Here is a 13,238-nt window from a genome sequence, read left to right on the forward strand (position 1 = left end):
TTTCTGATGAACTTATTGATTCCATTGATTTTCATCCCCCATGCATGAACAATTGTGCCTCTTGTTCAATAACCTGATTATATTTGCCACCAGAGAAACTGAGATTATACAGTCTTTCTATTGCCCAGCACCAGTACACATTGTCAGCCCATGGGCACCTCCCCTGAGGTGAATTAAAATGTATGAAGGTAATTGTGCTATTAGCTGGTAAATGTATCCAACTGGAGAACATCATGCTGAGAAAAATAAGCCAGGCTTAGAAAGTCATGGGAGAATGGCAGAGTAGAAGTCAGGGACCCAAGAGTGAGAGAGGAAGGGAGGCAAAGGGGAAGAAATGGGGAATAAATTTGACCAAATTATGCCATGTGTGTATGAATATATCATAATGCATTCCAATTTTATGAATAACTATAATGCACCAATTAAAAAAATAAATAAATAGAAGAAAGACCATTAAAGGAGAAAGGAGTATGGTAGGAAAGAGAACAGTACTAGGAATTGAAATGGAGAAAACTATATTATATGCATTTATGAATATGTCAAAATGAATGACACTGTTATGGACAGCTACAATGTACTAAAAATAAAAATAATATTTTTTAAAAATGTATGAATGTGAATTTAGAGAACCATTTCCAAGGCAAGCACCACAGCCCATATCTAAACCAAAAGAGTAGCATTCCCTTTTCACGCACCTATGCAAGCATGTTTTGAGAAAATTGTACAGTTTCCAGAGCCCACTACCCACCCAACCTACCTTTAATGGAGGATGCATCCATGAACAAGATTCAGGTATGCTCAGAAACCTGGATGCACCAAAGCCACAAGGAACATCTGGGTGCTGGCAGTCTCTACATCTGAGACAGCTATGCCTATAGGGTGACTGGACACTTTTTCCTGCACCTCTATGACATCTTTACTACCTGATATAATTCTGCCCTAGAAACACCAGTTTCCATTAAAAAATAGATTTTTTTGGCCAAAACTCACTTTGTTAGTGTTCTCATTTGGGACTCAATCCATAATTAAGAACTCGGGGTGCATCAATACCTGTCTGCCTCTGTCACCAATTTATCAATGAGGAATGCTATTTCCCATCCAGATCAGCTACTGCCACTTTCTTTAAAAGGACCTCCAGGTGACTTGACTCTATTGTAAAAATGTCTACATGGCTTGCTGAAGAGTTTATAAGGCAGGCCACTGGTCAATTTGAATGCCTTTCAAGTAATCTTATATAAAGGGCCAACAGGATTCCTATATAAGGTATGAAGTATGTGCAGCACTGAACAAGATATCATGTTCAGTGCCAAACTTGGTATTATAGAAATTTAAGATCGTTATTTTTTCCTGAATAGGCTCTGAGATTATACTCTGGGCATCAGCACACACAGTTCAACAGAATCATATCAAAATAACTGATTATTGATTCATGTCAGTGTTCATTTTCCAGTGCTAGTCACTTAAATATTTGACTGACAATTGAAAACAGACAATATGGTTGTCTTTGGCCTTTCCAATCAGAATAATGTCACAACTTAAAGGTAGCAGAACACCTCTGGTTACATTTCAGTCTTCTGTAGGTCAAATTCTATCCACTGATAGGAAATGACATGAAGGTTTAGGTCACTGTGAGGAAGCAAGGTGAATGTGTGTTGTAATCTGAGCACTATGAAGCCAAATGGGTTTTGAATAAAGGATGAAGTGGTACCTGAAGAAAGCATTAATATGTCCACCATCACAAGCCAGCCATTGTTACTCAACAATGGACTTTGGGAGCATTTTGATATCTTCAAGTAGAGCAATAAAAATGCTGTTTCCATATTGAGCTTGTGATATAGCACAGAGAGGCATCATATTACCATATGGGATTTTTGATCAACTAAGGAAACTCCTTTCATAAGACCCCAATATGGAATCCTATATTATTTTATGTATACCACATGGCTGGCAGGTTCGGGGTTACCTAATAATCCAACTACCACTATTCTGACATTTTCCCATTAGGAATATCCCTTACCATCAAGAGAGAAATTATACATACTGAACACAACTTTTCTCAAAATACAATCAGCAATATCAGCTATAATATGTTGCCTGCCTATTGGCCCCAAAGGACCAATAAACTTATATCAGTCTGTGATCCAATTAAACAGTTTCTTATACAACCAAAGTATTTTTATCATCTCCACTGGAACTTCTTAGACCCATAGTAACTTGTGCCCCCATGTCCATAAGGGCTGAATAGGTTTGACTACTTTAAGTCCCCAAAACACCTTGATGAATACATAAAGCATCCAATTCTAGTCAAAGGAGAAGGGGACACAACCTCTGCCCTAGACCTGATTGTTTTTATAAAGAGAAAGATCTGAATAGAAAGGTGGTGCCAAATGTGCTGAGATAAACAGCCATTTAGAAAGCACACATCTTAGCAAGGAGGTCTAAGTCTCTAGATCCTCCTTCTGTGATTAGCAATGTAGTTGTGGTCAGATTGGCTTGGAACATGGGATTGAACATTGACAACCTGGAGATCCTCACTCCTTATCTTCTAACACAAATAGAAGGACTCCCCTATCTGCTAGCCCAATGAACCAAGTGCCTAATAGTCTCACTGGATATTTGCCCATGCACATCCTTAATATCACTTCTTTATGATTCAACATAGGACTGTATCTCAGTATATTTCTGCATAAGTGTCTGCCTCTGTCACCAATTTATCAATGAGGAATGCTATTTCCCATCCAGATCCTATTCCCTACTTGTCTAATTGACCTACAGGATCTTGACTATATTTTTCCAAAAAGACACTATAACCTCATCAGACTCCAGGAAAAGGAGGTTTAAAATACCACATAATCAATCCATGAAAAGCAGGTGAGGCAGAGCCCCATACAGCTTACTCTTACTTTAAGACAACTGGGCCAACTTTGCAGCTGTTTTATAGTAACAACTGTTCTTTGAAGAACACAGAACACTTTAGTTGATGAAAAACAAGTTTCTATTCTTTGACAATGCATAGAAATAATAATCTGAGTAAAAGAACTTACATTATTTCAAGTATTATAATTTGCAGGTAATCCCTGAATTGTATAGGGAATCCTAAATCCCCTTGTTGATGTAGAGTCAAAGCCATAGGGAATGATACCTTCAACTTGCCAATCAATAAGACATCATAATACAGTGACAGCATTGAGCGTTAACATTTTTCACAGGATACAATATTTACATTCATAATTCTTCATCTAACACATTTCAAAACTAATTGCACATTACTACATGGTGCATACAATGAATTAGCTCACAAGCCTCTTAATGAAAAAAACACATTTAACTTTTTCTTTTTACTACTTGTTTTATCCAGCTGCCTTCAGACAATTTATAGAAACACAAACCATGAATATTTTTACACAGTCACTATAATACCAGATTCCAGAAGACCATCTAGTCTCCTTGGCTGGAAGCCCAGAAAATAAGGAAGAGGGGAACACACAGGGGGAACAACTGGCTCCAGTAAGCATGAGTGAGTTCACACATGCTTTTAGCTTTTTTCTGGGGTGACAAAAAATGTACTTTCAATTTGGAACTGGATTGGAACAAATTAAATTCCATATGTCAAAATGAACCCCAGTATTATGTATGACTATAATACACTAATAAAATTTTTAATATACTTTTTAAATTTTTTTAAAATGTTTATTTCATTTATTTATATGTGGTGCTGAGGATTGAACCCAGGGCCTCACACGTGCAAGGCGAGTATTCTACCGCTAAGCCACAATCCTAGTCCAAATTTTTAATATACTTTTAACAACAATTAGGCACCAACTGAACAGGTGATTTGTCTTCTTGCTGCCTAACTCTCCAAATTTTTCCAGCAAAAAGTATACATACTTGGATCACAGAGTATCTATTTTATCTTACCCCTAGCCTAGTCCACACATCTTGGAAGAGATTTGGATGTAGGAAAATGTTATGTTCCCCATTCGTCCACCTTATAGATAAGGAATGTGCTATCAGATCCTAAGGAGCCTTGATCTCTCCTAACATGACCTTTTTGTGCTACCTAACCACAAGAATCTCATCTCACCCAATGATACCACCATGGTAAACCCAGTGCCATGGATCCCTGATGAATGCTTTCTAACATGGAATACATAATCTCGTAGTGGGGAGACGTTATTGCCCCTCTTGCCTACCACTTAGGTGATAGGATGTCCTACCAGATGATGGAGAACCTATCTTACAAATAAATTTGGCCAGTGTGACCTCTTCCCTAATAAAAGCCAGATATGTCATCTCATGCACAAAGACATGGAAGGCTGAGGACAATGCCCAAATAATTATTCCACTAAAATTCTAAAAATAACTTGTGTGTATTAACACTTTAATTCTAATGAAGGGAATAAAAATAAGAATGATGTAAAAGTGCCATCTCCCTATGACCCTTGTTCCATATGCCAAAAGTACAACAGGTTAACAAAAGAGGATGAATGACCTCTGTGTGAACTGAAGGATCTCTCCTTGTGGAAGAGACACTTCTGGACTGCAACAAGAGGGTAGGCCACTACACTCAAGGGTAGGCAGGACAGAAATCTCCATATCCCAATAGACCCCAGAGAGGATGAGAAAACTGCTGTGTCCAAATGAGGACTATAATGACTGCCCTAAATGCAACATTTCAAAAAATTTCATTCATGCTCCCTGAACTCAGAGCAAAATAGCACCTAGTGTCTGATTCCTGTAGAGAGAAAAGTGGGGCTATAGATGCCCCAGACAGTAGAGACAGAAAGGGGCTGACGTAGGAAAGAACTGTACTTTCCCTAGCTGAAGAAGAAAGTGTGACTTATATGACCTGGAGTTAGAGGGATACTTGGACTAATGTGTAATTCATGTAAATTAAGTCAAGAACCTGGAGCTGGAACTGACTGCATCTGAAGGTACAAGAGAAGGTTAGCATGGAGCAAATGGCATTTCTACCATCTTCCGAAAGAACTGATTCTATGGCCCTGTGAAAATGAGTGGAATAACTGTCTTAACCATTGGATTAGACAGAGGGGAATGAAGGGAAGGGAGAGGAAGGGGAATAGGAAGGACAGTAGAATTAATCAGACATAATTTTCCTATCCTTGTATTTGAATACATGACCAGGGTAACTCTGTATCATATACAACCACAAGAATAGGGTCCTAATTAGAATAAGTTATACTCCATGTATGTGTAATATGCCAAAATACATTCTGCTGTCATGTATATTTTAAAAGAACAAATAAAATTTTTAAAAAGACTGTCTTATAGGGAGAGTAGTAAAAAAAAAAAAAACATATAGAAAGACAAAAACCTCAACAGAAGTCAGGGACACAAAAGTCTGAGTATTCAGAATGAGTCTAATTTCTCAACAGAATTTGGACTCATGGAGCCTTCAACTAAAGGGAGACAGGCACTAATATCAGACTCACATAGGAAGATAAGATACAAATAGAGCTTCTCTGCATAGGAAAGGCCCGTTTTTCTCAGGTTAATAGGTACACCTTTAGAAAGGAACAATGGTAGGTATCCCCCCCCCTCATAAGGGTGGGACAAACATACTCACACAGAAACATCCTCAAATATTTTTAGCGGTATTACTCAAATAGTCAAAAAGTAGAAACAGGAGCTGGGACTGTGGCTCAGTGGCAGAGCACTTGCCTCACATGTATAAGGCACTGGGTTGGATCTTCAGCACCACACAAAAATAAATAAGTAAAATAAAGGTATTGTGTCCATCTACAAATAAAATTTTTTTTAAAGTAGAAACAATCCAAATGTCCACCAGGTAGGGGCAGAGCAGAGCCGCCGCCCGCGCCTGCAAGGTAGGCAGACCTGCAACCAACCGGCAGAACAGACCCAGCGGCCTGTCGGCATGGTAGGCAGACCGCACGTCCCGGAGAAGGGGCCCAGTGGCCTGCTGGCCTAGTTGAATGATCACCCCATTTGGAGGAGGGGCACAGCCACCACCCGCGCCTGCAAGGTAGGCAGACCTGCAACCTGAAGAACAGGCCCAGCGGCCCGCCAGCATGGTAGACAGATCACCCCTATTGGAGGAGGGGCCCAGCAATTGCCCGCAAGGTAGGCAGACCACGCGACATGGAGAAGGGGCCCAGCGGTCAGCCAGCGTGATAGACAGATCACCCCAATGGGAGGAGGAACACAGCCACCGCCCACCCCTGCAAGGGAGACTTTGCAACTATACAAGAGCAATATAAATATATAGGGGGAAAATTCAATAACACAACAGTTTCACCAAGCAGAAAGAAACGCGAGCAGTATGAAAAGACAAGGAAAGAAAGGAACACAAGCAATGCAGGTCAACTCAACTTTAGAAGAGGTAATAGCTGCAGCAGATGGAATGTCAGATAAAGAATTCAGGATTTACATGCTTCAGATGATCTGGAGTCTCAAGGAAGACATTAGACAGCAAAATCAGACAATGAAAGATCACTTCGACAATGAATTACATAAACAAATCCAAGAAGCAAAAGATCAACTATACAGGGAGATAGAGGTTATAAAAAACAAACAAACAGAAATCCTAGAAATGCAGGAAGCAATAAACCAACTTAAAAACTCAAATGAGAATACTACCAGCAGAGTAGAACACTTAGAAGATAGAACATCAGACAATGAAGACAAAGTATTTCAACTTGAAAAGAACATAGACAGCTCAGCGAGACTCTTAAGAAACCACGAGGGGAACATCCAAGAAATATGGGATAACATAAAGAGACCAAACTTAAGGATACAGGAAGGTATAGAGGTCCAAACCAAAGGAATGAGCAATCTATTCAATGAAATAATATGAGAAAACTTCCCAGACTTGAAGAATGAGACAGAATCCCAAATCCTAGAAGCCTACAGGATGCCGAATGTGCAAAATCATAAGAGATCCACACCTAGACACATTATAATGAAGATGGCCAACATACAGAATAAGGAGAGAATTTTAAAAGCTACAAGAGAAAGGAAGCAGATTACATTTAGGGGTAAACCAATCAGGATAACAGCTGATCTTTCAACACAGACTCTGAAAGCTAGAAGATCCTGGAATAACATATTTCAAACACTGAAAGAAAATGGGTTCCAACCAAGAATTGTGTATCCAGTGAAAATAAGCTTCAGGATGGAAGATGAAATTAAAACCTTCCACGATAAACAAAAGTTAAAAGAATTTGCAGCTAGAAAACCATCTCTTCAAAACATCCTTGGCAAAACATTACAGGAAGAGGAAATGGAAAATAACAATGAAAACCAACAGTGGGAGGTAGGACAGTAAAGGGGGGGAAATAATCAAAGAGGAAAACAAACCATGTTTAGTAACAGAAATAAACAAATATGGCTGGAAGAACAACCCATATCTCAATAATAACCCTAAATGTTAATGGCTTAAACTCACCAATTAAGAGACACAGGCTAGTAGAATGGATCACAAAACAAGACCCAACAATATGCTGCCTACAGGAGACGCATTTGATAGGAAAAGACATACATAGGCTGAAGGTGAAAGGTTGGGAAAAATCATATCACTCATATGGACTTCGGAAACAAGCAGGAGTGTCCATACTCATATCAAATAAAATAGATTTCAAGCCAAAGTTAATCAAAAGGGATAAAGAGGGACACTACATACTGCTCAAGGGAACCATACACCAACAAGACATAACAGTCATAAATATATATGCCCCAAACAATGGTGCAGCTATGTTCATCAAACAAACTCTTCTCAAGTTCAAGAGTCTAATAGACCACCATACAATAATCATGGGAGACTTCAACACACCTCTCTCACCACTGGACAGATCTTCCAAACAAAAGTTGAATAAGGAAACTATAGAACTCAATAACACAATTAATAACCTAGACTTAATTGACATATATAGAACATACCACCCAACATCAAGCAGTTACACTTTTTTCTCAGCAGCACATGGATCCTTCTCAAAAATAGATCATATATTATGTCACAGGGCAACTCTTAGACAATATAAAGGAGTAGAGATAATACCATGCATCTTATCTGATCATAATGGAATGAAACTGAAAATCAACGAAAAAAGAAGGAAGGAAAAATCATGCATCACTTGGAGAATGAACAATAGGTTACTGAATGATCAATGGGTTATAGAAGACATCAAGGAGGAAATTAAAAAATTCTTAGAGATAAATGAAAACACAGACACAACATATCGGAATATATGGGACACATTGAAAGCAGTTCTAAGAGGAAAATTCATTGCTTGGAGTTCATTCCTTAAAAAAAGAAAAAACCAACAAATAAATGATCTCATACTTCATCTCAAAATCCTAGAAAAAGAAGAGCAAAACACCAGCAAAAGAAGTAGAAGGCAAGAAATAATTAAAATCAGAGCTGAAATTAATGAAATTGAAACAAAAAAACAATTGAAAAAACTGACAAAACTAAAAGTTGGTTCTTTGAAAAAATAAATAAAATCGACAGACCCTGAGCCATGCTAACGAAGAGAAGAAGAGAGAGAACTCAAATTACTAGCATACGGGATGAAAAAGGCAATATCACAACAGACACTTCAGAAATACAGAAGATAATTAGAAATTATTTTGAATCCTTATACTCCAATAAAATAGAAGATAGTGAAGGCATCGATAAATTTCTTAAGTCATATGATCTGCCCAGATTGAGTCAGGAGGATATAGACAACCTAAACAGACCAATATCAATTGAGGAAATAGAAGAAACCATCAAAAGACTACCAACTAAGAAAAGCCCAGGACCGGATGGGTATATAACACAGTTTTACAAAACCTTTAAAGAGGAACTAATACCAATACTTTTCAAGCTATTTCAGGAAATAGAAAAAGAGGGAGAACTTCCAAATTCATTCTACGAGGCCAACATCACCCTGATTCCTAAACCAGACAAAGACACTTCAAAGAAAGAAAACTACAGACCAATATCTCTAATGAACGTAGATGCAAAAATCCTCAATAAAATTCTGGCGAATCGGATACAAAAACATATCAAAAAAACAGTGCACCATGATCAAGTAGGATTCATCCCTGGGATGCAAGGCTGGTTCAATATACGGAAATCAATAAATGTTATTCACCACATCAATAGACTTAAAAATAAGAGCCATATGATCATCTCGATAGATGCGGAAAAAGCATTCGACAAAGTACAGCATCCCTTTATGTTCAAAACTCTAGAAAAACTAGGGATAACAGGAACATACCTCAATATTGTAAAAGCAATTTATGCTAAGCCTCAGGCTAGCATCATTCTGAATGGAGAAAAATTGAAGGCATTCCCTCTAAAATCTGGAACAAGACAGGGATGCCCTCTCTCACCACTTCTGTTCAACATAGTTCTCGAAACACTGGCCAGAGCAATTAGACAGACGAAAGAAATTAAAGGCATAAAAATAGGAAAAGAAGAACTTAAATTATCACTATTTGCAGATGATATGATTCTATACCTAGCAGACCCAAAAGGCTCTACAAAGAAACTATTAGAGCTAATAAATGAATTCAGCAAAGTGGCAGAATATAAAATCAACACGCATAAATCAAAGGCATTCCTGTATATCAGCGACAAATCCTCTGAAATGGAAATGAGGACAACCACTCCATTCACAATATCTTCAAAAAAAATAAAATACTTGGGAATCAACCTAACAAAAGAGGTGAAAGACTTATACAATGAAAACTACAGAACCCTAAAGAGAGAAATAGAAGAAGATCTTAGAAGATGGAAAAATATACGCTGTTCATGGATAGGCAGAACTAACATCATCAAAATGGCGATATTACCAAAAGTTCTCTATAGGTTTAATGCAATGCCAATCAAAATCCCAACGGCATTTCTTGTAGAAATAGAGAAAGCAATCATGAAATTCATATGGAAAAATAAAAGACCCAGAATAGCAAAAACAATGCTAAGCAGGAAGTGTGAATCAGGCGGTATAGCGATACCAGACTTCAAACTATACTACAGAGCAATAGTAACAAAAACAGCATGGTACTGGTACCAAAACAGGCAGGTGGACCAATGGTACAGAATAGAGGACACAGAAACCAATCCACAAAACTACAACTATCTTATATTTGATAAAGGGGCTAAAAGCATGCAATGGAGGAAGGATAGCATCTTCAACAAATGGTGCTGGGAAAACTGGAAATCCATATGCAACAAAATGAAGCTGAACCCCTTTCTCTCGCCATGCACAAAAGTTAATTCAAAATGGATCAAGGAGCTTGATATCAAATCAGAGACACGCCGTCTGATAGAAGAAAAAGTTGGCTACGATCTACATACTGTGGGGTCGGGCTCCAAATTCCTCAATAGGACACCCATAGCACAAAAGTTAATAACTAGAATCAACAAATGGGACTTACTCAAACTAAAAAGTTTTTTCTCAGCAAAAGAAACAATAAGAGAGGTAAATAGGGAGCCTACACCCTGGGAACAAATCTTTACTCCTCACACTTCAGATAGAGCCCTAATATCCAGAGTATACAAAGAACTCCAAAAATTAGACAATAAGATAACAAACAACCCAATCAACAAAGGGGCCAAGGACCTGAACAGACACTTCTCAGAGGAGGACATACAATCAATCAACAAGTACATGAAAAAATGCTCACCATCTCTAGCAGTCAGAGAAATGCAAATCAAAACCACCCTAAGATACCATCTCACTCCAGTAAGATTGGCAGCCATTATGAAGTCAAACAACAACAAGTGCTGGCGAGGATGTGGGGAAAAGGGTACACTTGTACATTGCTGGTGGGACTGCAGATTGGTGCAGCCAATTTGGAAAGCAGTTTGGAGATTTCTTGGAAAGCTGGGAATGGAACCACCATTTGACCCAGCTATTCCCCTTCTCGGTCTATTCCCTAAAGACCTAAAAAGAGCATACTACAGGGACACTGCTACATCGATGTTCATAGCAGCACAATTCACAATAGCAAGACTGTGGAACCAACCTAGATGCCCTTCAATAGACGAATGGATAAAAAAAAAATGTGGCATTTATACACAATGGAGTATTACTCTGCATTAAAAAATGACAAAATCATAGAATTTGCAGGGAAATGGATGGCATTAGAGCAGATTATGCTAAGTGAAGCTAGCCAATCCCTAAAAAACAAATGCCAAATGTCTTCTTTGATATAAGGAGAGTAACTAAGAACAGAGTAGGGAGGAAGAGCATGAGACGATGATTAACATTAAACAGGGATGAGAGGTGGGAGGGAAAGGGAGAGAGAAGGGAAATTGCATGGAAATGGAAGGAGACCCTCAGGGTTATACAAAATTACATACAAGAGGAAGTGAGGAGAAAGGGGAAAAAAACAAGGGGGAGAAATGAATGACACTAGAGGGGGTAGAGAGAGAAGAGGGGAGGGGAGGGGAGGAGAGGGGGGATAGTAGAGGATAGGAAAGGCAGCAGATTACAACAGACACTAGTATGGCAATATGTAAAACAGTGGATGTGTAACAGATGTGATTCTGCAATCTGTATACGGGGTAAAAATGGGAGTTCATAACCCACTAGAATCAAAGTGTGAAATATGATATATCAAGAACTATGTAATGTTTTGAACAACCAACAATAAAAATTAAAAAAAAAACAAACAAAAACAAATGTCCACCAGCTGATGAATTCACATATAAGATGTGGAATATCTTTATAAACTATTATTCACCCATAAAAAATACTGAAGTATTGACATGTGCTACAATATGGATGAATCTTGAAACATTGTGCTGCATGAAAGAAGCCATCCTCAAAACACCATATATTTATGATTCCATTTATAGGAAATATCTAGAATAGACAGATCCATATAATCAGTACATTACTAGTTGTCAAATGACAGGAAGTAGGAGGAACAGAGTGACTGCTAAGAGGTAGGGGCTATCATTTTGGGATGATAGAGATGTTCTCAAATGAGTTAGTGGTAATCACCAAACAATAGTGAAAATACTAAAAACCACTGAACTATACACTTTAAAATAGTAGTTTATGTATATTAATTATAATTCAAAAGTACAATAATAAATGTATACGAAACTCATGATTTGTGTGAGCAATTAATCAGGAACAGCTGAGCTAGGAGGTTCTGGCTTAGGGCTTCTCATGGGGCAGCAGTCAAGATGTCAGCTATAGCAGTCATCAGAATCAACAGGAGCTGAGATATCTGCTTACAAAGTCGTACAGTCACAAATCTGGCAAAGTGAAGCTGGTAGTTCATAGGAGGCCTCAGTAGCCACATGAGCCTCTCCAAAAGAGGCTGGAGTGTCTTTATGACTTTGTAGATGACTTCTAGAATAAGAGAGGGACAAATCTTTCTTTGTCACTACCTCAAGCAATTAACAAAATCTTCAGAAAGCTAGACTATTTGAGAGTCCATGGCAGGAAATCATAACACATGGTAACTTTTTAGGTAGACAGAACCTATTTCTAGCCCTTTAAATATGAAAGAAAAGAGGCTCCTTTAAAATCCCACTAGTTTAAAGACCCTGCTTGAAGGGTGGCAAAGAAGCTCATACTGGAGGTGATCCTCCAAGAACAACAAGGAGATGACTAACTCAAGAGACAGCTGAAGGCAGGTACATATGGTGGGACCTGCATGTATCTAACATCTCAGAGAAGAATAGGATAAAGAGATACTGGCTTTCTCTCTTCTTTATTGCTCCCCACCTTCCTGATTTTTACTCCTGGCTCTCTTTTTCTTCCATGTTTCTTGATTTTCTTCTGTTTTGTTGGTTCTCTCCCTTCCTTCTTTATCTTCTTCCTCCTATTCTTAACCACTTTCCCCAAGGAATATCCATTAAGAATGCAATAGGGGACTGGGGTTGTAGCTTAGTGGTAGATCACTTGCTTTGCATGCATGAGGCACTGGGTTCGAATCTCAACATCACATAAAAATAAATAAATAAAGATACTGTGTCCATCTACAACTAAAAAAAAATTAAAAAAAAAAAAGAAGAATGCAATGGTCCTCTGACTCAGGTTGTGGCCCTACTGGCAAAAGGAGGCTTTCTGAGGAAAAACTGGCCTCATAGAGTCCTTTTGTATACCATTTCCCCATTTTTATTCCTCATGTATAGCTTCATGCAATACATACATATACCTGCAAATGACCTATGCCTTAACAAGGATCTCCTACTTCCCTTTAATAACCAATTTCTCATCAATATTCTTATTAGTTATTTACCAGGAATA

This window comes from Marmota flaviventris, chromosome X, assembly GCF_047511675.1.
Source record: "Marmota flaviventris isolate mMarFla1 chromosome X, mMarFla1.hap1, whole genome shotgun sequence".
Classification (NCBI taxonomy): Eukaryota; Metazoa; Chordata; class Mammalia; order Rodentia; family Sciuridae; genus Marmota; species Marmota flaviventris.